The 23,167-nt window shown below is 38.6% G+C and overlaps 1 protein-coding gene across 1 annotated transcript in view; it reads left to right on the forward strand.

Moving 5' to 3' along the window:
* The first annotated feature begins 5,552 nt into the window (after positions 1–5,552).
* eya1 (EYA transcriptional coactivator and phosphatase 1) overlaps positions 5,553–23,167 on the forward strand; it is a 65,285-nt gene continuing 47,670 nt past the window's right edge. Inside the window, exons 1-2 of the mRNA XM_073488417.1 lie at positions 5,553–5,593; positions 11,315–11,375. The gene's annotated coding sequence lies outside the window, so the exon portion shown is untranslated. The remainder of the gene's footprint in view (positions 5,594–11,314; positions 11,376–23,167) is intronic.

Genomic DNA, 23,167 nt, shown 5'->3' on the forward strand with positions numbered 1-23,167 from the left:
GCTGTCAAAATACTGAGCAGGGCTTTGGCTCGGCGTCCGCTCGAACGTAGCCAAGGAAAATCCCATGAGACAAGTGTGGCTAAATGCAGTTTAATCCACATGATCACTATCCGTCTGCGGACTCAACCACACCTATCGCTGACCTATTGCTACGAGGCAAACACATTTTCTTTCGCTGTGTGTTCCCCACTTTAAGGATAGAGATGTTTTCAATACATTCAGGTCCTGCTGAAGGTATGTGTTATGATGAAGTCAGTTCCACCATATGGGCTGTGGCCTGTTTTTTATGGCAGAGGTTACTTTGTCTTCATTAAAAAACAGCAGGGTGGATGCTTTACAAATCCAATAAGTCTTTTCCCCCTAAAAAGAAAATTATTACATCATCATGAAACACAAGCCCCTGGTAGAAAATGCCATGATAGAACCTGTAAGTGACAATGTGCACATAAATGCTTTAAAAGCAAATATCTGGCTGGCCAACACTATTTTCTTCATATATATAATTTTTTTATAAGGAAGCACTCTTTGCCTGAACATCTACCAGTTATTGTTTTATTATATGAAACCACAGACATGTAAGGAAAACCTGGCAGAAATTATATAAAAGGAAGGAGTGAGATTTAAGAAGTTGGTAGCGAATGGCACATCAGTGAAATCATATTATATCCAAGAAGAGCCAATAAGGTAACTGCTCTCTGGTATTCCTTATGACTTTTTTAACCTTAACATTATTTCCACCAAAAGTGAATTTCCTATTACGAGTCAAAAGGATTCTGCTTTTAAAGGTAACTTATCTCTCTGCAATGGTGAAAAAACTCTATATGATAACTTTGGCAAAGATGCCTGTTTCATTCTTAAAAGTACGTCTCATAAAGGGGCACTGTGTAGTTTTGGAGAAGAAATCCAAACTCAGAATTTTAATATTTGCAATAATGATGAGGTAATTATACAAACTCAGAAATATTTATTTTGTCCATGCTTGAATAAACAAGCTCTTCTCAGAGGAAAATAAGGTCCCCTGAACACTGTTTCAAACTAGAAAGGTGGCAGGGTCCGCCACATATAAACAAAGTAAGACAGTATGAAACTTTGTTGTCCTTTAAGGTCAGTTTGTTTATTTAGTTTATTCAGTCATGCGAACAAAGTTTGTTTATTTAGTTTGTTAAGGCATAAAAAATCAGTCAGTGAAGATCTTTCTCTTCTGATTCAAATCTCTTCCCCAAAACTACGTAGTGCCCCTTTAAACCATCATGACTGAGTTAAAGGGGAAGAAGAGGTCTTGCACTTGGTGCCAGTTTTCTTCATGACATATTAAAAAGAATCCACACATACCGAGTAATTGTACAGAGCAGTTTTTGGAGGACTTCACCCCACTACAAATTTCCCATACTTTATGTTATCCCACTGGACCGGGGCTTCATAAGCCCTTTTTGTGGGAGATTTTGGCATTTGATGCCGGTGCTTGTATGTTTGTATTAAACATTTTTTGGAATGGGCGGCTCATTATTTTGCGCTCCGCTCTCAAACATTGGCCATACTTCCTCTCCAATATAACCGCTGATAGAGGACAGATTGAACCGCATTTTTTCAGGGTTTTACATACCTGCAGGGGTATTTGATTTGGCAACTGGACAGCCGTCACCTCGAGGCCGTACACCACCAGAGCAATGAATCAAAGTATCTTGGTTGTTATTGTATTTGTATATTTAGGCAGATGTCTTCCAAGTCAAACATATAAATGATGACAGATGGAAATGTGTTACTGGGTTGTATGTGTAGTATTATAGGTAAATATTTTATTATTATTATGCACTTAAGTAAAATTTCAAGGTACTTGTACTTTACTTGAGTATTTTCATTTTCTGCTACGTTATACTTCCACTGCACTACATTTTGAGGCAAATATTTTACTTTTTAGTCCACTACATTTATGTGATAACTTTAGTTACAAGTTACTTTGCAGATTACATGCTGTATCAGAGCCAAAGTAGCACACTTTAAAAACAATTTATTCTGTTCACAACCAGATAAAAAAAAAAAGATACTGATACTGAGTGTTGCTAAATACTTACCTGCTTTAACGTTGCAATAAAATCGATGCAGGACCAGAACCTGACCCGAATGATTTGCGTTCGGGTCAGGTTAAGTCACGTCAATTGACATGGTGCTTTCAAGTTCTCTCCATAAATTTAAAAATATATGTATCTGCTGTATATACAATGCCTTTTGACTTCATCTACACTGTACATGTCTGTAGTCAGGATAAACAGGCAAGCTGTAACAATGGTAACTACTGCGCAACAAGATAACACAAACTCAGTGCTTCAGCTTGCATTAACTGTGTCGGGCTCGAGTCGGGTTTGGGCGTAAAAAACAGATTGCCTATCGAGTTTGGGTTGGGCTTCATTGCTATTCTCTCTGGCTTGGTCAATTTCGGACAGAAAATGCAGCCCGAGCTGAAACTCTAGTCTGGGGTACAAACTTTACAGATTTGTAGGATAAAAGAAATTTCTGTTTTTAGTTTTAATGCATTAAAAAAATATGTTATTGTCTTAAACTGTGCGTGTTTGTTGCTCAGTAATTCATCTAAACCACATAAAAGCATAGCATAATCTGACTGTGGGAGGGAATCCATATTTCTCTTTATGTGCCCTCAGCTGTTTAAAAAGCATGTTGTTGTCTTGCTCCCTCCTCCGACTCCCACTGCTGTCCTGTGGCTAACAAAAGAGATAGTGTGACACCTACTAAATTACTGGTGTACAGAACGTGATTGATTGACTTGTTGTTAGCCTGCCATGACCACTGGAATGCACCTCGTGAAAGGTGCCTCCAACAAACACACGGGCGCATACCTCCTCAGGTTACCTGGGCAGCACACCAGGTATTGTAAAATCTCATTGTGTGATTTAAAAAAAAGAGGGATATAAAAAATGTAGATTTGAATTGAAAATGTGCCTCCTCCCTTTTATTTATCAAAGAAAATATGCACTTTTCTCCAGGTGTGGGTTATTTCACTTTGCTTGTAATGTGAGAGGAAGCTAATACAAAACACCTGAGCTCAAAATGAAATGCAGCATATAATGCAATAAAGTGCATTGTCTGATTGGTTCTGGTAATTCTTCATTTAGCCACAATAACCCTCGGTTCAGCCGCCTCAAATCCAGTAAAATCACCCAAAACAGATGTGGCTCTGAGGTTCCAGATAGATCCAAGAAGAATGCGAGGTGCCTGGTCCTCCAATGTGCAGGAGTGTCCTCATGCAGAGAAAGCATCGGTGCATTGTTATATTTTACTGTATGGCATAAATCAAAAATTATAGAGGTGCTGAGAATAAAAAGCATGTGACGTTTTTAGCGTGACAGTTCCGCCGTTCCCGTGTTTAAGTGGCGGTGGGAGCTTTGTGGCGCGAGGCCCGAGATCTCCTCCTGTTAAGCACACATCCTGTAGGCTTTGTCCCCTGGCAGTGACCTGATCCAGCAGGAGGAAGCAACCAATCAGGAAGATATTAGATCAGCTCCGGGAAAAATTAATAAAATTCTCTCAAGTCTGCCTCACCTACTGTACTGAACCGTGAGATTCATACACAAGTCATAGCACGAGTCGAGGCGTGCACTTTATATGCTTTCATCAGGGCGACTCCATTAAACTCCCCTTCCCCCCCCCAGCATCACTCCAGGTTCAAATGATCTATGGGCATCATGATACGCTTGTGGAAGGTGTTGTGTTCCTCACTGCCGATGTCCAGACAAGGGTGGTCTGTGCAACCGGATCCTTTGACATCACAGAGAACATGAAAACATGAAACATAGTTATTGATCACCGAGTCCACGCTAATCAAATAGCACCCTGGTTTGTTTGAAGTTAAAAATGGTTACAGTGGGTGTTTACCGTTGCACTTCAGGACCCTCCAGCCGCGCCCCTCTTAAACATACACAGACAGAAGTGTTATTTGTATTGTTAAATTTACATTAAGTCCATTTTAATTGCATCAAGCCACTAAACAGATCTTACAATAATGGGCCTGACAGAGAAAATTGCAATCATCTGTGAGGAGCCTGCGGCGGTGTAATGGACAAACCTGATTAATTTAATCTTGTTGCACTCCATTATGGCTGCACTTTATCATTTCAACAGATGGAGCACCAAGAAATTAAAAAATGCTCTCAAGGATATGTGGCACTTTCCATCCACTCGAATCCCTTTATCTGAAGGTGTGTGGGCTGCCGTTCTGAAATGAAGGCCTCGACTGGAACCTTCGGATGAGTGCATTTTCCAACCCAAATGAGATTACGTGAAGAGTCAATTGATGCAACAAATCATCAGAATTGTCTCGTGATGTATTGCTGAAGGCTGTTAAGGGCTGTCCATCCAATAATCTTGTCCAATGAGTTGATATTATCAAAGGAGCAGAATGACTATCGCATGACTATATGGAGGCGATTCACGCACACATTCGTGCTCCAAAGTGTGCAGTGAGTGTACTGGTTCATTCAAAGAGGGCAACACTCAAACAACTCTTATAAGAATAAGCAAAAACTTTATTGTTATTTTTATACTACAAGTGTTGCTGGAGCTTTGACCTCTTTAAACATTTTTCCTTCTCCATACTCTTTGGAAGTAGATGAAGTTGTAAGATATCCATATTTGAATGGTGCATTTACATTTACATTTACAATAATCAACGCAGTAGTTCCCAACCTTTTTTTGCACGTGACTCCTTGATAATATTGGTCCTTGTGACCTCTCATGATGTGTTGTCTCACCAAAGGTTACTGTACATCTTGTGAGCATGGTCAACTGAAGAGTCATTTTCTTCTTTGCAGATTGTTTAATATGAATAATTTTGCAATATTTCTCAAGAAAGAAGTAAAACTTAGACGATGGTCGGAGCAATAATTATACTTTTGTGTCACTGATTATACATGATATTTTTATATATCCCTGCTGGTCTAAATACTCCAAAAGCAGCTCTCCTTCACACTGTCAATCTTTCAACAATCAGGGGACCTAGGGGTGGCGCTCTGGTTCATATCCAGAGAGAGGGGGAGAGATAAGAGTTTACTGTATAGAAGAAGCATAATAGGGTTGACCACAGCATACTGGCACCCTCAAACACTTGTAAGTGGAATTGTAGTGGTGATAATTCATGTGAATAATAAAGCTGTATTTTATTTTGAAAATGTTCTAGAACAAATGAAACTAAACTAAACTTTTCTGTAACAATATCATCAAATTATATGACATTGACAGGCAAAAACTAAACTGTGCATCAGCGTGTGTGTGTGTGTGTGCGTGTGAAGTTTTCCTCGCGCCTGCTGCATTTGATACCAGTGTGCAGCGCGCGCACAGAAGCGTGCGGCTCTATCTTGTCAACTGACTGTAACCTTCCGACTCCGCTGCCAGACAAACTTTAATGCAGCTTTAATGTGGCACATTGATGAACCCCACATGTTAATGTTTCTGCCCCTCACGTCTGTGTGTTGTGACGGACACATTTTCCTGTCAGGGGGAGAAGAAGAAGCAGAAGAAGAAGAAATTCAAAGTTATGGACAGGAGGACTTGTTGCATCTGCTGACAGCGGGGGTACAGTAAGGTAGGCACGACGCTGCTCGCCTTTTGTCTACTTTTTTGTGACTTCAATGTGAAGCCGTGTCTTCGTATTAATTGTTACCTGTTTGTTTGCCCTGTGTGGTGAATTGACAGCGTGCTGTTGAGACATTTCCAGTGTGGGCGGAGACAGCAGCAGTTACTCAGACAGCTAGCTTGAGCTGAGGTGTTAGCTGTAGCAGATGGATCAGTCCGCACTGAGGCGTTAAAACTGATAATTAAAGGGGCACTGTGTAGTTTTGGAGAAGACATCCACACTCAGAATTTTGATATTTACAATATCAACAACCCAGAAGTATTTCTTTGTGCCATAACTGAATAAACAAGCTGTTCACAGGGGAAAATAAGGTCCCCAGAACACTGTTTGAAGTTTTAAAGGTGGCAAGGTGTTTATTCAGTTTATTGAGTCATGAAAATAAAGAGAGTTTGTTTATTTGGTTTGTTTAGGCATACAAAAGAATCAGTCAACGAACACCTTTCTCTTCTGATTAAAATTTCATCCCCCATGACGACTTAACTGCAACTCATTTTACTTCATGTAGTTTTTTAGTTTTATGTATTCATCTAGCCTGTTTCAAGCATTACCAGTGTTGAGTAAAAGTAAAGACATCATGTTTAAATATCATTTTGGTAAAAGGAAAAGTCACTTGTACAAAAAGTACTTGAGTAAAAGTATCTGATATTAAGTATGAAAAGTGATTTTCTGTCAGTAAATGTACTTAAGTATCAAAAGTACAAGTAAATACATATAGTTACATTTATGTACCATATACTACAGGTCAGATCTGATTTTCAGCATTTTTCTAAATGTCTTAAAAAATAATAATAATAAAAAATAGATTTAAATATAATGAATGTATTTTAAAAATTGCTTCTTTGGCTCTTTTGCAGCATGTAATCTGTAAAGTAACTAGTGACTTAAGTTATCTAATAAATGTACTGGAGTAAAAAAAACCATATTGTGTGTGGAAGTTTAAAGTAGCAGAAAATGGAAATACTCTAAACTAAACTAAAGCACAAGTACCTCAAAATTGTACTTAAGTACAGTACTTGGGTAATGTACTTAGTTACATTCCATCGCTGAGTATTACTGTGACAATTTACTGCTGTGTATAGGTGCATCACGTAATTCACATCAGTTTCATGAAGTTATCAACACTGTTTTAGAATAATAAGTAAGTAGCTGTTCTTTATTATACAGTAGCCCTATGAGTGCACTCCCGTTGTGCAGTATTTGATCAAGAGTGGTCTCAGATTTTCCCTCAATAGCCTATGTTGTAATGATAACTTCCTCTCCCAGAAATAGGGCGATGCAGGTAGCACAAGTTGCATGCAGAACATTTATCAAAATATAATTTGCCTTAAGTTAACAGCAGTTGTACCTAGGCTTCACTCTCATTCATTCTGCCCCAGACGGCAGTCATTTTTCTGTCTAATTATTTCCTTTTTTGCTCTGCACCACACTTGACAGTGATGGATAACAGGTTAAAAATGGACATTTTCTCCTCATCTAGTGTATGTTGGATTGACCCAAACTCGCATGGTGTTCTTCCCTCAGACCAAAGGACCTTGGAAGATTGTGTTCCCCTCTGCTTTTCCCATTCCAGTATGATACAGTTTGTCTTCATTTTCTTCTGACTCTGGCTCATTTTCATGATATATGGCTGAAGCACATCACGAAGACAGAAGTGTAGGCTATGTCAAAGTTATGCCATCATGATTACAGTGTAGGATGCAGAAGCAGTACTCAGTAAGCATCAGCAGATCGACTGTGTAAAGATGGTGGTTCCCTGATTGGATGTTTTTCTTCGTCTCACAGAGCAAAGTTGTCAAATTTCAGTAGCCCTTCAGTGTCTAAGTGTCAGTTCAAGAAGCTGCTGTATTTATGCACCTGGTTAAATGTTATGATGAGTTTTGGCTCACTTCTGACTAGAGGCCATCCATGGGTCCATGGTTGCACAAACGATGTGGTGATTTAATTACAATGGTAGAAAAGTGGAACAGTGTACATGGACGATGTTTGTTTTGTGTCTGTCTCACCTGGTCTCCATCTTTTGAATGTCATCTCAAACATGACTCATGTGTCAGGTTTACATACTCTGAAAGTTGGTAATTAGACTGTTTTTCATAATTCAAAGGCAGAATTTTGTGTTCTTCATTATATTTTAGCCTTCAGTAGGGCTTTAGGCGTGATACTCAATATACAGTATATCCTGCTATTTTTGAATTTCCTCAAAAGCACTTCATAAATTAAAATTTAAGCAGATAAGATGACATCACTTTGCAAGGCAACCATTATAACCAGGGAAAGACAACACGTATGCCATGTCACGATATGACATTATCTACAGATTATTTTTTGATTAATCATTTGTTTTATATAATATCAGAAATAGTAACGTAATAGTAATAGTAAAGTGGAGTAGTCCCCTGCTGGCCATTAGAAAGAATGCAAGTTTGAAGCACTTCCTCATAGGCTACACTTTTCAAAACGGGAAGTTTCATCCATATTTTATGCAGTCAGTGGTTTTAACTGACCAGCACTCAAAGATATGTAGTTTAAAATCACAAAGACAAAGAAAAGCAGCGAATCCTCATATTTGAAAGGCTGCAATAAGGGAATGTTAACATTTTTGCTTGACAAATGAAAAACCAATTCATTGCTTATCAATTGCAGCCTTTCAATTTTTGATCAGCTAACTCAATAAGTAACTAATCCTTTTCTGCTATATTACTAATACATCAATACTCCTCTCATATTGTGATTAAATCATCATCTGACATGGCGTGGTTTCACTTTCCTGCCCTTGGGTCGCCGTGCAGAAATATCATCCATTTTATGAAAGATAGGGAACATCGTCAAACTCCGCACAACACAATAAATGACACATCCTTTGTGACTTATGGTCATTACATTTTAAAGCCTTTTCTCTTCTTAGGGTGATCTCACATCCTCTGAATGATATATTTTATGGACGTCTTTATTGACATTGTGGAATATCTTGTTTTGTTTTGACCCAGTTTTCTTTTTGCTGCATTTTGCATTTTCAGCCACTGACCTGAGATGGAACAGCTGTGACCTAAAGACTCAAAGTCTGAATCCACCCCGTTTTTTCAAGTGTGGTAGCACAGCAGGAACACTGCAATGTATCATGTCCGCAGCAATGAACAGAACAATTTTCATTCACACATGTACCAGATTCCCTACTGTACCGTACATGTGCTTCACGTTTTCTTTAAGACTTGACTTCAGAGGAAAGTTCTCCAGTCTGTTCTCCTTACTTTTGAAGTTACATGCTCCTCCAATTACTGGGGCCATGCAGTCTCCCCTATGGTGTCCTTGGACAGCTCTTTGAGTGCCTGAAAATGTTGCGGACCATTAATTCTGGATTGTCTTCATCTGTTTGCATAATTTTCCCTCCGTAACCGTTTTCCTCCCCCATTTTCACAGTCTGTGCACTCTGATTTATTTTTTTCTCTTTAAATATTTGAGTCTTCAAGAGATTTCAATTTTATATCATTTTTTCAATACCACTGACAGTTGTTAAACTTTTACATCGGCCTGTTTTATGGTATATAGCCTGTCAGCTGTGTACTGTACACAGCCGGTGTGTTTTACAGCCTGTGTGCTGGTGTTGCCTATTGAAACTCTTCACCTGCCAACATATAGATTTACAGATTTATCAACAATATTTTTTATCCTCTTATTAAAAATTCCCAAAATACATAAAATCATACACCCAGCAGAGCAGTCAATAAACAGAAAATCAGTTTTATGTTTTAAAAAACGAGTGTTTTCTTTAACGTTATGCATTTTCCAGGTTTTTCAGTTAGACTAATTTGCTGTCAGGCAGGAGGTTGTTTTTGCAACTCAGGCAGACTCCAGAAATTAATTTATCCAAATAACCAAGTCCTCCTGGGCCATGGAGGTTGGGACACTGAAATGGCCCTGGTAGGCAAAGCCTGCCTTTTGAAGTCTGGAATGTTTTGGCTGACTTAGAGCAGGCGACTGGAGTGGAGGGATCATTTTCACTGACCCATGGGATTTTTAACCATTTTCATATACTGAGAACAAAACAAAGTGAGGAAAAATGCCTGAGCTGATTTGCATCGACTTTGCTATCAAAAAGTGAGGGGAAAAATGAAGTGAAAGTGATTTAGGGGATCTTTTTTCAGGAAATATTAGGACAAAGGGTGTTAGGATATCACGCATGCGAAAGCCTATTCTTAAGAGTTTCCATTTATTCACCATTAGGCTTGGCTCTTTGGCCTATCTTAAAAAAAAATCAGCCATTTAATAGAAATGTATTAATGCTCTCTGAGTGCTAATTAGATGGTCATTTGGACTGCAGGCAAAGTAAATACAAGCCCCATCCTAATAATACAAACACTTTGATTGTACAGTTCATTGTTTAAAAGCCCTCATTAGGTGCATGCACTGTTAGTGTATAATTTGTTATATCCAGTATAATAAAAACCACCACGGTAGTTACATTAATAAAATCAATTCCCTATTTATATATCGGATCCTCTTAAAGACTTTAATTACAACAAGTAAATGCTGCGCCTTTATTAAACAAGCCCAAGGAAAGGGAAGTGCAGGAAACCAGGCGGTCTTGAGTAACGGGCCACTTGAGTTTCCAGCGTAATAAATAATTCACAGGTCCTGTGTGATGAGCTGCTGAGGACAGAAATCCCTAATGACAGCTTTTTATAACCTATGACTCAGCTGGCCATTATGCTTCTGACATCCCTACACAGACCACATTCCCTCTGCATGCTCAGTGCTCACACTTCTCTCGCCCCGCGCTGCTTCGCCACCACACTGACAAAAAGGAGTTGTGTTACAGAGTACCATATACACTTAATGAAAGAAATTGAATGGAAAACATATTAAAATTAAATTATTGCATGCTAAATATGCTCTTTTCATACAGCACTTCCATGCTAAAAGGTAGTTTCTTAAAATCTGTATATGCTAACGTGTAAAATGTGCTTCATGTTTTAATTTCATTCTATTGTACAATTTTGTTTTTTAAACGGGTGAATCTTGTTTTGTAACCTATAAATAAATTGTTAGCAATGACCCTTTTTACTCAATCTGCATATTAAACTACTCTCTTTATTAGGGCTGCAAATAAGAATTATTTTCATCATAGTTTAATTTTCCTTTTATTTTCTTGATTAATCATTTAGTCTATAAAATGTAAAAAAAAAAAAAAAAAATTAAAAAAACTGAAAAATGCTCATCACAATTTCACAGAGCCCAAAGTGATGTCTTCAAATGTTCTTCTTATGTCCAACGAACAGTCCACAACCCAAAGACTCTTCATTTACTATCAAAGAAAAGCAGCAAATCCTCACATTTAAGAGGCTGGCACAAAACAAAAAGTTTGACATTTTTGCTTGAGAAATGACTGAAACAATTAATCGATTATCAAAATAGATGGCGATTCATTTTCATTTGTTTGACTTAATGATTAATTGACTAATTGTTGTGGCTTTTCTCTTTATACTTCTTCGATCTCTCCTTCTTCTTCTTCCCTCTGAAGTAATTTGTCAAGTGTGAATAATACTGAAAATGTGAAAATTGCAGTTAAAACATTGATTTTGGTTGGAAGCATGTGAAAGGTTCCCTCTCAAAATGTGTGTTATAAAAGTTAAGCTGCTGCTATTAATTTCTCTCCATTGTCATTTCCTGCCTTAGGTCCATGCAGGAGGGATTGGGCTCACCTTAGCGCCGGTTACTGCTGCTGTGCATGTGTGAGGTAAGAGGACTGAATAATTGAGTTTCTCCAGTCTGCTTCAGGCCTGTGACTGATCAAGTGTTACAGTGTTTGATTGGCATAATGGCACCATACCCCCCCAGGTAAGGTCAGTCCGAGCAACATCTGGGCCTATTATGCATTATGCAACTCCCTAGTATGAAAGCAAGGCCTCATATGGTATTGGTTGATATCATTATTGTTATCATTTCCAAACCCCCAGCTCTCACTAAGAATAGGTGGTTAATTTTAGATGCAAAATAAGATCCAATTACTCAGGCCTCTGCTTGTGGTTGTCCCCAGAGTTAGTGCAGGGAAATAAATCTGGTGGCCTTGATTAAGTACCTGACAATAGAGTTAGCACAGCACTAGTGGTTTATAGTAATACGGCGGACATGGACAATTAGGCCCACCAAGTAATTTACAGTACTGCTTGCAGGTGGTGACCTGGTATGAGCTTGGGACCACCTCAGAAACAAATTAGATCGTATGGGCAAGCAGAGCAGCAGCTCTGTAGGACTTCCAAATAAAGCAAAGCAATCAAAGATTATAAAAAGCTCGACGCGTATTTCAAATTTGTTATGATTTTGTTCCTGTGAAAGGAATAACATATGGCACTGGGTTTTTCATCCGTAATTTTCTGCAGGGTGAATGATCACTTTTGTACGTTGTTGATCTTTTTACGTCAGCATGGACCGCTCTCCTCTCACTGCTACCTATTAATTATGAAATACTGTAGGTCTTGCCCATTTGGTTTTTACTACTTCTTCCTGCTGAACTCGGTGTGAAAGGCTGCTGTTCTTAAATAGGTGTATAAAAGTAAGTGTGGGGAAAGTTCCCCCCAGCACCCACTCGCTCTAGCATTATGTCATCAGAGTCAAAAAGGCACGGCTGAAGAAAAATAGCTTGTTTCACACATGATAGACACCTTAACACATGGAGCAAATGGAGCGGGGTATGTGGCTACTTCACTCTACTATAGCAGCACCGGCCATCATACACAGAAATTCACACAGTAGGTGTATTATAACCTTTGAATGGAGAGTTCAGTCTCTTATCCTTTTGAAAAATGTGTTGCTAAGTTACCCTCCTTTTTATATAGTATTTTATCCTCTTTTCTTCATTTGGTGTGTCAGATAATACATTCATCACTGTACTGTACTGTGTCTAACAACAAAGAAAAACAGTGCCCTCTTCTGCCTGCCTGCCTGTCTCTTTCTTGTCGCCCCCAGATTGAAACATTACTTCAGGTTTTGTTGTAGTTTACAGTGTGGGGACTGGCACTGTGCGTCTATGGCTTATCGGCCTCTTGTACAGGTCAGCCACCGGGCTGAGTGGCAGGACCCCTGGAATAACTCTGACCGCCTTGATCCCCACTGTCAGCACACAGGCCTTAGTGTGAGCTGATTTCATCAAGGCCACCACAGTATGGTGGTTGACCTGCTCCCCATGACAGACCACTGCAAGACTGTTTCATTTAACAGGAACGCGTCCTGTGCAGTAGATGCAGTTTCTTCCTGTGGAGCTATGATAGCTCTAGGTCGGACAAATTAATGCAACAATTAAAGTAGTTTTAAATTGAAAAATGTAAAACGTTTTTCATCACAAATAAGCTGTTAGTTTAATATTATTTGTCCTATCTTTTAAACACCAGTCAAAGCAAGCGCACTGCTGCACGGCCGTGGAGGCAGCTCCGTCTATTTTTATGCATGTCATTCATTCATGACAAACGCCCTGCAAATAGGGAGAAAAGCTAATTGGCATGAACTCCAGTGATGTAAGCAGCACCACACCACTAACAGCTGTGTGTGGTCCACCAATGCTTGCACAGCTATTTTAGAGCTCCAGTCCAAAAGAAATACACTGTATACTCGTGTGTGTGCTACACCTGCAATGCAACTTGAAGACAGACAGTGTACACAGCAGAACACTTTGTGTTTTCCCTTGATAGAGAAAGGATTAGCTATTATTTATGTAGCCTTCTGTCAAACTAATACATGAGCAATTATTAATTTATAGCCTGTCTTTCCTGAGATGATTGCATTTTCTATTTTTGATAGATCGTGTAATTTAGAACAATTATCACATGTCATTCCTGTGTGCAGATTCTTTGTGTAAGACAAGAGAGAAAATGCCTGAATAAGCTTCTAATTTCGAGCGCTATTTCCACTCACCCAATAAGGAAATGTTCCCAGGGTTATTTCCACACATGCAATGTGTGAACGCCCTGCAGGACTACTGCTACAATATTTAGCATTTCTGCTACTGATGTTTAATCTCTCATTAGCCTTTAGGTGACATGAAACAGCATCAGCCTCAATCTTGCGTTTGCCAATCAGCGGCAGGTTGAGTGACAGGCACAGAACAGCACATCCCTTATGTAAACCCTTCCTCTACCACACCACGAAATTAGAGTGGCTGTTGCTACACGCTGCCGCCGCCGCCACCGCCTGCTTCTACACAAATGAGAAAGTAAGCACTCCAGTTCAGAAGTTCACATTTTGGATGCGTGCCGGAACTACTTAAGGCCAGTGACGCTTTTTCAGAGGAACAGGTGGTCAGAGTGACATAATTCTGGCTCACTGTTAAGATCCTTAGAAATTAGGCTCCGCTGCTCTGCCAGAAGGGTTATTACTCTGTCAATATGTATAAGGGCCAGTTCATCTGACTTGTTCCTAATGTAAACTGATAAAAAAAAACAAAGACAAAATTAAGATGCTGACATGAATACTTCTTTACACCTGCTTATATATTTCTACAAACAAATCAAATGCATATGCACCTATCTTTGACATGTCTCAAGGCTTGGCTGAGAAAGCTATTTATTCTCATACACTGTTAACTACTGGCACGTATGCGTTCGAGTGGAATGCCATTCAGAATGCAGAAAATATATTTAGTTCTCGCCAACAGACAGCAAAAGGCACCAGTGGGTCTAGCCCCTGTGTGAGAACAGTTATTTCTGTCACAGTATGGACTTTCAATTACTGTAATCTGCTGCTCAACTCCTTCAAGAACATCATTAACTATTTAGACACATCAAATCTGACACCTACTGTACGTATCATAAATGGACACAGCTTTGTTTTTGACGTAACCGATTTTTTTCCTACATTTTTTTTATCCAGAAAGTGTTAAACAAGGAAGTTTGGTAATATATTACTATAACTTTTAACTGCAGCTTATACTGTACACGGAAGCAAGGTAACAGGAAATATAATGTAAAATATCTGCTTGCCTTTGGTTTGGTAAAAAGTTGTTGCATCTAAGAGTTAATAAATGTGCCATAACGGTTTGACACACTCAAGTTATTATGAGTTTCTATAAGCCCATTAATAGGTAGGTGCTTATGGACAGTGGAAATACCCCACAGCTGCAGTCTGGCTGTTGCTCCATATGTGATCCTCTTGTCAGACCCTCAGAAAACACTCAAACTTCACGACCACGCAGACTTAGTCTCAGTTTCAGCCAGACGTACATGTGTCCAACAAATATTGTAAATCTACAGATGTTCTGCTTTTACTCACAATTGAATTTATACAGTATAAAACATTGCTGACAGTCCATTAGTGCTCACCATACTGCATGGAGCAGACAATACATTTCTGCAAGCTATCTTTATTGCTATTGACATTTAGACATTTAGGGTCACTAAACATTCTGCATGGTTTTATTTTGGGAAACCCTGTGAGGTCTGTGCTTATATTTAGTGGAGGTTTTACCTAAAGCTGGGCAAATCTCATGCCAAAGCCACCCGATTCAGCTGGGATGAACAGAGAACAATGCCCAGATAAGTGAATTACCTACCTGGTAGGAACACACAAGGACTGTGTCCTGAAGCTATGGGCAACTGGCAGGCCCTGTGTTTGTATTAGGAAACAGTTGAGCAGCTCCTGCAAACACGACTTATCCTGTTTAATTGGTGCGTAATTCCTGCAAAGTTGTCATACATGTCTGTTTTTCTTGACCTATACAAACAATAGAGAGTAATGTGAGTGGTCATTGAGTGGTTAAGTGGAGGCTTCTCTAGAGGGGCAAATAATTGGTGGCAGGAATTGTGTAAACACTTTTGAACATTTCTGAACAAGTTGTATTGTTTATCTTGGGTCAATCTGAATGAGTTACACTGACACAAAGTAAATTATGTGTTTTCGTCTACTGAATTGTACTGTATAATGCCAAATTTCTGACCACTGAAATTGTAATATTGTACCTAAACAACTTATTGCAAGTCAGACAACTAATTTGGTTGTCAACTTGGGCAGTGCTTAACTTAAGGCTTTAGGAACAAAATAGAATAAACTCTAACCAAACAAGTGGCTATTAACTTGGAGGTTGAACAAGGCCATTATAATCTTTTAGGGATGCACCAATTTATCTGGAATAAATAACATCAAAAAACAAAATAGACAACAACAAAAACCATCAGAATCTGTATCGGCTATCAGCCAAATTGTAATTTTAATCATAGTTAGCGGCCCAGAATTTAACACTCAGTGCATCCTATCATTTTTTTTAATCCAAAGACTGACGTTAAGACAACCTGATTAGTTATTATGTATTTTATGATTAGATTTGGCATGAAGTTTATTGTGATTAAGAAAATATTTGTGCAAATGAAATGCAAATGATTCAGACACAGAAAACAAAACGTTTACTCAATGTGTCGTGTTAAACTCTTAAATTGACTTAAATAATCTTCAAATAAGTAATATCTATAAAAAAAATATAAACACTTATTGGTCAAAATGACCGCCATAATGCATCAGACTTCCATTCATTTAATTAACTGTATTGAATAACATTCAGTGAGACACTATAGTGGTGTCTGTGGAGCTGCATTCATGAACTGATCCACTGAAGATATTCTAAGTGAGACTGCTATTTTTAGAGAAATGGCTTGAGTATGTTGAGCACAGTTGGATTCAAATTCAGTACAAATATGGATTAAAACAATGACATTTTACACACACGGTATTTGTTTCTCATAGTTATCTTTGCCCTCAGCTTTGGAACAAAATCCAGATCTGGTTTGACTAAAATAATGAGAAATAGATTTCTTAGTCGTATGTCTGATCTGCTGCCATGAGTGAACAATACCTTTACCTCCTCTCAGTATTCAAACTTTTTAAATGTCCTGGAGGAGTTCTTGGTCGAGTCCCAAACCTACTGAGATCTCTAATGAAGGCTTTACCTTCCAGGCAAGCATATTTCTCCAAATGACAGTAATTTACATATGATGTATTTAGAGAAGAAGAGGGCAGGCTAATTCTATTTAGAGATTTTCCTTTGTTTTAGGAGTCATTAGCAGCTAGCTCAAATCTAATTTTTACAATTTCATCAGGCCATCTTGGAAAGCCTCTGTGAGCTCATCAGAGAGGAGCATTTATTGCTAAGTGTTCTCTATTGCATTAGCACACAATAAAGCGGCCAGGGACTGCTACAGACGTTTATGTGGAATCCAGTTAACACTCCGCCAATTCGTTTTTTATTGGGACACAATCAATTTTTATTCATTTTAAAGCCAGAATGCTTTCTTTCATTGTGTGCCTACCCCAGCTTATTATGCCCTAAACTAATTACTCAGTTGTTTTCACAAAATGCTAATGTTTATGTTAAAGATTTCCTCTTTGAAATGCAGGCCTGACGTGCATATACATAATGTGAGATTTTCTGTCACATATGTTCTTCATTATGACACACTTCCCACAATGTTTTTTAAGCCTGACAATTGCATTCATTTAATTTTTAGAAGTCTGGCAATAAAAATAAGGTCTGAGTAATGCACATAGTGCGGCACAGTGATATTATTTATTTTTATCTATTTAAATAACTCTCTTCAGCTGTTTAAATGTGAATATTTTAGGCTCATTCACTCCTCTGACATTGAATTGAATATCTTTGGATTGTGGACAAAATAAGACATTTGAGGACATTCTCTTGGGCTTTGGCAAACACTGATTGACATATTTTTACCATTTTCGGACATTTTACAGGCCGAACAACTAAACGATTTATCAACAAAAGAATCAACAGATTAATCAACAGTAAAAACCGTAAAAAAGAAAAGTCAGTTTAGGTCCTAAAGTAATTGTGTGGAACGCAAAATGAGCCTGATTTTGTGTTATGAACCAAGCTATTTGATAGCTAATACTGGATTGACCACAGACTGATGGTATCTCTTTAATTCAAAGATAAATAAAATTCATCAGTGTTATTTGACCAAAAGAGAGCTTCAGTTTCTCTATAAAGAAGACTCACTGGTCTGGGTAAGGGTAGATAAACCCTTTAACCGTAGAAAGGTAAAGGAGAGATAATCATGATGCGGCTTTTGAGAGTTTTTACAACATAACGATAATGTACATTTTATTGTAATGCTTGTATGAGTAGGTGAAAACTTGATCCATGTGTAAGCAGCTCAAGGCATCTCAATGTGAGCTAGATGTGTGCACCCTCACTGCTGTGTGATAATTAGAGTGCTTAAGTGCTCCTGAGGACGAGACAAACACGGATACCCTCTTCCTCTTCGGCCCCTCCTATCATTCACCAAGAAGGTCTTTAATGGCTCCCATTTGACTCTGATATCATTTATTGTTTCGTATCACATGTACACCTTGTACCCTTCACGATTTGCACTGAAGCAAGTTTGACCTGAACTGTGATCTAGGCAACAGATGTCGAGTCTTACTCTTTTCCCTTCATCCTCCCACCTCCAGTCCTCCGCTGATTTCCCATCAGTCAAATGCACAGGCATCCTCTATTTGGTATTACATTTCAATATGCACAAACTAAGAATATTCATAGCTGCATCCTCAAATGACAGTCAGTGACATTGCTCTGTGTACAGTAAGTGTGTGTGTGTGTGTGTGTGTGTGTGTGTGTGTGTGTGTGTGTGTGTGTGCAGATAATTTTCAATTCCAGTTTTGGGATTTGTCCTGCAGTGGGCTCTGGAATGCTTTCAACACATTGATGAGATGACAAGTTATCATTGATCTGTCCTTACTTAGTGGGATCCATTAAATAATGTATGGGCTCCTGTGCATTACCAATGCACTATCCTGTCCTCGACCCATTAGAGGAGTAGGGCACGGGGCCCTAGTGGCTCCAGGCCCTCAGAGGTCCTTGGGCTTTCATTTAATTAAATTATCCTATAATGAAAACTCCCATAATGAGATTAATTTTAATTATTTATCAGTGGCCGATTTGAGGGAGAGGCTGCATTAATAATGCATGAAAGGGCTAAACATTTTTCAATTCATCACCTTTTCCTTTTGTTAAAGGTGCAATTTATTAAGTGCTCCGCAGCTGCTAGAGGTGATGGTGGTGGAGATATGGACGACCAGGCCCAGAGGTCAGGAGGAAGGGCTGCTGCATTATGCATACCTTGATGTGTTTACATAAATTCATTCATGCTTTAGTTTTCTTAGACCTTTTTTTTAGATTCTGAGATTTTTCTTAACGATTAATCTGCTGATTATTTTCAGTCTTAATTAATTAATAATTGAGTCAAATGTCCCACAGTGACATCTTCAAGTTGCTTTTTTTGTCTGACTCTTCATTTATTATCATAAATGACAAAGACAGGCTGCAAATCCTTACCTTTTAAGGAGCTGGATTCAGCAAATGTTTAACAATTTTGCTTGAAAAGACAGAAACACTTAATCATTAATCAAAATAGTTGGCAAATAATTTTCTTTTGATCAACTTATTGACTTATCATTGCAGCTCTAGACTTGTCCAAGTTGTGAAGAAGACAGCAGTTTTCCTCAAATTTGCAATAATGTGCTCCTCAGTTTCTTAAAGTTTGATGGATTTTATATTAATACCTAAAGGCAGAGAAGTAATCAAAATTAGGGCTGTAATTCTCTGCTGATGTTTGTGTACCTCCATCAGGTTGGCATGTTGATTCCCCTTGTGTGAGCACATTAGAAGACTTTGGTGGCTGGCCAACAGAATAAGGGAGATTGTCGACTGTCACACAGTGTGAAACTGTAATTAGCTGGCATGGAAGTGTGCTTATTTGAGTTCCCGGGCAAGAGAGATAGCAGTACAGTTGAGATCTGTAAGCTGATACGTTGCTGAAAACAATTACCTTTTGTGATTTAAATGAGCACATTTCACATCTTCGTAACTTTTGTATCAACTGACAGAAACATATAGGCAGGCAGAGTGGCAGAAGTGGCCCAGGGCAGGAGACAAGAATGTCATTGGGACGGTGAGCCGAGTGCATTTATCAGGCCTTCATCAATAGTCGATTAATAATTCAGGCAGAGTCTGGGGCTTCTTTAGGGCAGGGTTTCAGCTAGCTTGTAATTTTGTAAATTGCATAGTCATCATGCAATGGATGAGCCCGGCTGCTCTTAGAGTCACAGCTGTGAATGTAGGTTGGCCTATGGGATTTAGTAACATGTACAGGAAGAGTTTAAACCAGATGTGGTAGAGTTGTAGTCAGGTATCCACAACAAATGCAGTGTGGAAACAAAGGCTTCCAGAGAGGCCTGGAGAGAAACAATAAAAGACAGTTGGAAGCACCTTGCAACCTTACAAACAACACACAGAGCAAGAGATAAACATGTTATATTGCCATGTTTTTTGTTGTTTGTGCAACATCATAATTAATCATTTCAGCTGACCGAAAAGTGGCACACATGGAATGAGTTGTTGAGGTTGAGTGGTTCAAACAAAGGACTTTCACTGAGGAGACCAAGTTTGTGTCCTGTGCAGAACTTTTAAATTGTTGATGTATTATCTTTAGAGATTGTTGACTTAGTTTTAGTTGACTTATTATTCTTAATTTGCTTTTGGCTAGATTTAGGCACCAAAAATACTTGTTTAGGTTAGGAAAAGATGGTTTAGGTTGAAAAAGACCCTTTCACAATGTTAACCACAAGTTATAAAAGATAACCTCTCCCATGTGCATATTTTTCTGGTCTCTTTTGCGAGTCACATAGCTATACGATTTCAAAAATGTCATGGGTTAGCTGCAGTGATGGTCCTACAATAATAATGTCATAGGAACAACACCAAAATGGCAATATCAAATCTTGCAGAGATGAACATAAATGGCTGTTATATAACATGCAGAAAGGCACCACATTTCGAGCTCAGGGCACATTCATAGTCAGAGCAAATTCACTGTTTTCCATTTTACCGTGGCTACAGAACAAACAGTATTATCCTAGTCAAAATGGAAATCAATATTCAGATGTTGACTTTTTGTTAAACCACCAGTCCCGTCCTTCCAGCAGATACTTCCAGTGGCTTACGTAAAAACAAACAGGCACTTCTTTCCATTGTGACTTGTTCAAGGTGCTTTGGCCCAGGTGCAGCGTTAGCAGAACAGTGAACGAGCAAACCCCTCAATTACCCCGAGCCAGCTCTCTGATAACTCCCATTCAACAAAATGAGCCCTCTAATTGCCCTGACCAGTATTACCTGTTCTGCGTCCAAAAGGGCACTATTCTTCCACATTGTTTCCTAGGCAACTGGAAGTTTTTGTGACCTAAAAAAAGTTGCTGCTCCTGTAACTGATCCGAGGCTAGGCGGTTGTTTGTTTCCATGGCAGGCTGCTGTGCTATTTATAGTTCTATCTAGCTGGTACTAGTCAGCACAGAAGGCATTACCAAAAAATTGTATTCATCCATTTGGAAGAGGGAAATTCTGTTTTAATATACTGAAAGTCAGCTGGAGAGTCGACTGGATGTTTTGAGAACAAAAAACACCTGGAGCCTCAGCGATTGAGTCACAAAGTCAAGGCTTCACACTCTTCTCCCCTTTTTTCCCACTGTCTGCTTTTCCCCCCTCAATGCAGAAGCGGATCCTTGTAACCAAACGTAATGTTTATTTTGGAGTCAGAGGCATTGCCCCGGATGACCGGAATTTCTTTGTTGTGGTTTCGTTTGTGTTTTTAGCAAAGACGCGCAGAGCTGCTGGTATTGATGATTCATACGTTCATCATCAGAGGTCCTTAGCAGTTCATCACGTCTCCCCTCACAGTGTGCGTCTTAGCAAAAGGTTAATCAGGGAACCCTCCCTATTAAAGTGATAATTTATCTCTGATTCACGGGGTCGAAAAGGTATATTAATTACCAAAGGTGTCACACACAGAGTTCAAGAAGAGATCTCCCTTCAGGCATTTGGCAGCTGCAGCAAACTTAACTCTGATTTCAAAATCTGTCTCAAACTTCACTTCACATATATAATATATTGTGGTATCACTACCTCCATTTTCTCTGTTTCACAGTTGCCTTTACATACTGTACAAGTTGCTTCAGTTGTTTCATATCCTTTACAAGGTTCAGTTCAAGGCCTGTACAGTTAATACATTAAAATACATCTAAAAATGTAAAACAGTATTGCCAGTAAGAAGACAGTAAGAAACTTTGTAGTCCGCAGAGAAGATTTAAAGAGGCTACACAATGATGGAATGAGATGGACTTTTAAAAGAGGTGAGATATCAATAGGAATCCATTTAGTTTATGGACAAGATACATTAACTTAACTAACAATCAATCATTCCACTCTTTAAAGCTTTTTAATGCACGTAAATCTGACCTGTCAATACATTTTACAGCGTCATGCTCACTCTTAAGCCCATTGTTGTGGTTATTCACCTACCATCGTCCGTTTGTTACTTCCCCCTTGAAATGCACCTTACTGAACAGTCTTTCTCATGATCATTGGTAAATTCCAGTAATGCTGCTTTGTAACTGATGCAAATCTACAGTCCGACAGGATGAAAACTTTACGGGAAAAACTTCCAGCATGTGACTAATTCGTTCAAAGAACACAGTCAGACAACATAATTGTTCTTGCACTTAGCCTCTGTTCTCTAATGGAGATAAACTGACTTTTCTGTTTTCTTCCTGGAGGAGGTCATGTGATGTTATTGTCTCTCACATTGTGCTTTTGTTGTTTTTTTACTGCATAAAGGCACACTCAAGTAAAATGGTTCATGCATTAGCCTGTTACTACAAAACTACTGTGTTATCTGTGGTTTAAAGTCTTGCACTGAAACATAGTAATTTTGCACACCAATATGTGTAGAAAAACTGTAAAATTTGAGACTGTTTCCTCAAATCAGGTGTGAGCACTTCTAGCGAGATGAGATACAACACATTTTCACACAAGTACAAAGGGAGAGTGTGTTGTATGGAGTGCATTGCAAATTCCGTTTCCTCATAGAGGAAGTCACCTTTTAGTGGGGCCACTGCTGTTCCTTTGAAAGGGAAACAAAAATATAAAAGTTGGCATATCATTTAGTCCAGTTGGTTTTTATTGATGTCTTCCACAATTATATGTTTGTCAAAATAGCTGCATTAGGAAGCTGCAAAGTCGGAGATCTCAAGAAAGTGGATTAGCATTAAAATTAGACTGGATTGGACAGAGAGGATTAATGTTTACTTTTAATTAGGGCAGATTTTTTATTTTATTTTTTTTTGTTCAAGCCTTTAGTTGTACATTTATGATATAAATTTCATTATTTAAATATATATTTTTGGGGGCAGGATGAAGCGAGACGCCTGTTAACAACAATGCTAATGGCAAAAGTGGTTATGATTCTAAATGTGTCAAACTGCTAGTAAGGAGACCAAATATTTTGTGTCATATCACACAAGCCTTGTTCAAAATGCTGTAATGAGTTATTTCAAAATTCACAAAAACAAATACTCGTGTACTTATCAAGATGATCGATGATGTATACTTACAAATTAAATTAAATCTGTCTTCTTCATCCCTGGAGTGAAAGTCCTAGCCACTGTTAATCACAGCTGTAACAGCTAATGTAATCAAAT

Source organism: Pagrus major, chromosome 19, assembly GCF_040436345.1.
Source record: "Pagrus major chromosome 19, Pma_NU_1.0".
In the NCBI taxonomy this organism is placed as follows: Eukaryota; Metazoa; Chordata; class Actinopteri; order Spariformes; family Sparidae; genus Pagrus; species Pagrus major.